This window comes from Solanum pennellii, chromosome 8 (genome assembly GCF_001406875.1).
Source record: "Solanum pennellii chromosome 8, SPENNV200".
In the NCBI taxonomy this organism is placed as follows: domain Eukaryota; kingdom Viridiplantae; phylum Streptophyta; class Magnoliopsida; order Solanales; family Solanaceae; genus Solanum; species Solanum pennellii.
The window spans coordinates 4,245,816-4,248,670 of record NC_028644.1 but is presented as its reverse complement, the minus strand read 5'-3'; the positions used below and the strand labels follow the sequence as shown (position 1 = coordinate 4,248,670).

Sequence of the window (2,855 nt, the reverse complement as noted above, 5' to 3'; positions counted from 1 at the left end):
TACAAAATGATATAATTGGCAACAATTTTTTACATATATGACAACACTTTTTAAATGTCCTATTTTTATTATTGTAAAAACAACACATTATAAGTGTGGCCTTAAAATTTTCACCAAAATTTTATATTCCCTCCGACAATTTTAACTCTCCCTCCCATTTTTATTGGCCAAAAAAATAAACATTAAAAATAATAGATCAAAAAGACTTTCCTTTTTTGAAGATCTTTCCCTTTCCCTTTCCCTTTCATTAAAAAATAAACATTAAAAACATTAATCGAGCTTTCCCTTTCGCTTTCACTTTCATTTGCTGAAGATCGAGCTTTCCCTTTCCCTTTCCCTTTCCCTTTCTTTTGCTAACGATCGAGCTTTTCCTTCAAGTCACGCTTCCCTTTCCTTCTCCGAGCTGAAGAACTCACAATTTCTCTTCTCTGAGCTGAACATTGAACTGAAGATTGAGCTGAAGATCGAGCTGCAGAACTCACCGAGCTGACCGAGCTTTCTCTTCTCCGAGCTAAAGATTTCGTCAAGGTAAGAGTTGAAGATTTCATCAAGCTTCATAATATTGAATGAATTTTTGTTTTTTGTTTACAAGGAATTGATTGGGGTTGTTGGCAAGATGAACTGAAGTTAAGTCTCTCTGTCACACTTTTCTCTCAGACTTCTCGTTGCGGAACTTGATTTCAGACAGATTTAGGGTTTATCGGGTAAGAATTCTATCTTTGAAAGTCTAAATTTTAGCTTTAGGGTTTTGATGTTCTTGTCTTTTTATACTAATTTTGGGAGTCTAGCTCGTAATTTAGCTTTGTTAGTTGATTTCTGGGTGCCCTGATCCTTAAACACGAGTCTACTACTCTTCTGCATTTGTGTTGTTGACAGCAAAACAGTTCTGATGGAGCCCTTAGATGGTTAGATTTGACAAAGTTCTTTCTTTCTGGAAAAAGAAAATATAACCATACTGCTAACCATCATTGCTAATTCCAGAATGGAATTAGCTTCTGTCCAAGAATAATCTGTTCCAAGTTTTGGATCAACTATATCCATCAAATTTTCCTTGCTCTTGTAATACATAAGCCTTCAATCGAACCAGCAGATATCGATCAAATTAGAAAAGGCATTCAAGTAAAAATACAATGGCAACTGTTTATTAGGCATGTGCATCAATGAATGAAATTCGAAACTTCTTGTTAGAGGCTTTACCGAATTATGAAGGTAAACTGTCTGATAACTTGGCCTGCAACTAGCACTGTTTCTCCCCCTCACAATTTCAAGTGTAACAACCCCAAAGCTGTAAATGTTTGCTTTTGGTGTTAAGTAGCCGCGCATTGCATATTTTGGTGCCATATATCCCCTATAAAAATGAGAGAAGAAATACACTTATCTGTAAGAAAATATGTATAGCAAAATCTTAAAGGTAACAGGGTGAAGAAGGTTTAGCAGAGGATGGAAATGCTGATTTAACCATAGTTCTGAAAACTTTGTTCTTTTTATATCAATCATGTGCTTATTTAAGTTGTAATACAAGCATTAACGATTTCATTTAAAGTATTGATGTTGTTTATTGATATCATGTTTCTGCATTTTAAATCTATGGCCAATATCATTAAATTTAGTTTCCTTGAAATGTGTATTTCATCAACTTATAGGACATGTGAATGGTTCTATAATTAGAAGAGCCTAAAGCGACGTAATCTTCTATTGCCAATAAATAGAACTGTGATAAAAAGGTTTTAGGAGAGCGAGCTATTGTCATTGCGATTCAATTTTCTTGACCTCTCATACTAGTTGGAACGACAAAATTTTGTAGACGAGTACCTTTAGCTTTATGTGTCAAACAAACAATGTACCATATCTATCAAGAAAGCCTTCATATGGTCTCTTCTAATTTCAAAATTATCTTTTTTTTTATCAAATATAGTAATTTCAAAAAAAAAAAAATCTTTGATCATGAGTAAACTGGACGAGCATAGAGTTAGAGGGAGTAGACTTACCATTTTGATGATTCTCCTCTTTTGAGCTTGTGTTCTGTATTTTATGGGATTCCTGCAAAATGTCATGTGAATCGTTAGTGGTATCAACAAGTATACCTGTATTAGGAGAGTTATTCATGCTTGGGCTTAAAAATGTGCAATATGTAAATCTGCAGATCTATGTTGCATCTTAAAAATGTGTTGTGGTATCTTGTTGTTCTATATTTATTGGAAAAATTGTAATCTACAATATATATGTAAATCTGCAAATTTGCAATATGCAAATCTGCAGATCTGTAGTTTCAAGCTTGTGTTTTTACCTTTGGTCTTCTAAATAAAGTGGAGAATTTCTTTCCTTCAAATCTGCAAACTTGAAAATGCTTCTCGATAGAATTTCTTAATCTTGATTAGTACATTTAATTGTGTCTATCCTATTCGTTTACTTTCCTTCTTAATTGTGTTTATTCTATTAACTTTTACTTATTTTTTGTTAGAAGTATAATCAACACTGAGAAACATTTTTGGAGGATTCAAGGTTTGATTTGGCATAGAACAAGAGTCATGACTAGGTAAGAAAATTTTATCATCTCATCAAACCTAAATATGATAACTTAGTCATGACTTTTAAAACGTATTTGTGATGACGGATAATTTATATGGATATCTTCTAGGAATTCAAATATCCCATCGAAAGATTGGATGAATTTAGCAAGGTATAGCGAACCATATATGGATGGTGTTGAATCATTCCTTGATTTTGCTTACTCTTATGGAAATCCTCACGGAGAGGAAATTCAGTGTCCATGTGCGAAATGTTGTAATGTCCGTTGGACTCGAAGGAATGTAGTGTATGATCATCTAATATGCTATGGATTTGTTAAAGGTTAT

The 2,855-nt window shown here is 33.2% G+C and overlaps 1 long non-coding RNA gene across 2 annotated transcripts; it reads left to right on the top strand.

Annotated features, from left to right (window-relative positions):
- Positions 1 to 220: 220 nt before the first annotated feature.
- Positions 221 to 2,849, top strand: LOC107027346. 2 transcript variants are annotated; one of them, XR_001457764.2, is made up of 4 exons: positions 221 to 528; positions 593 to 704; positions 2,462 to 2,536; positions 2,639 to 2,849. It is a non-coding gene; the product is annotated as an uncharacterized LOC107027346 (long non-coding RNA). The 2 variants fall into 2 exon arrangements; XR_001457763.2 differs by having other exon boundaries at positions 225 to 704.
- The last annotated feature ends 6 nt before the right edge of the window (positions 2,850 to 2,855 follow it).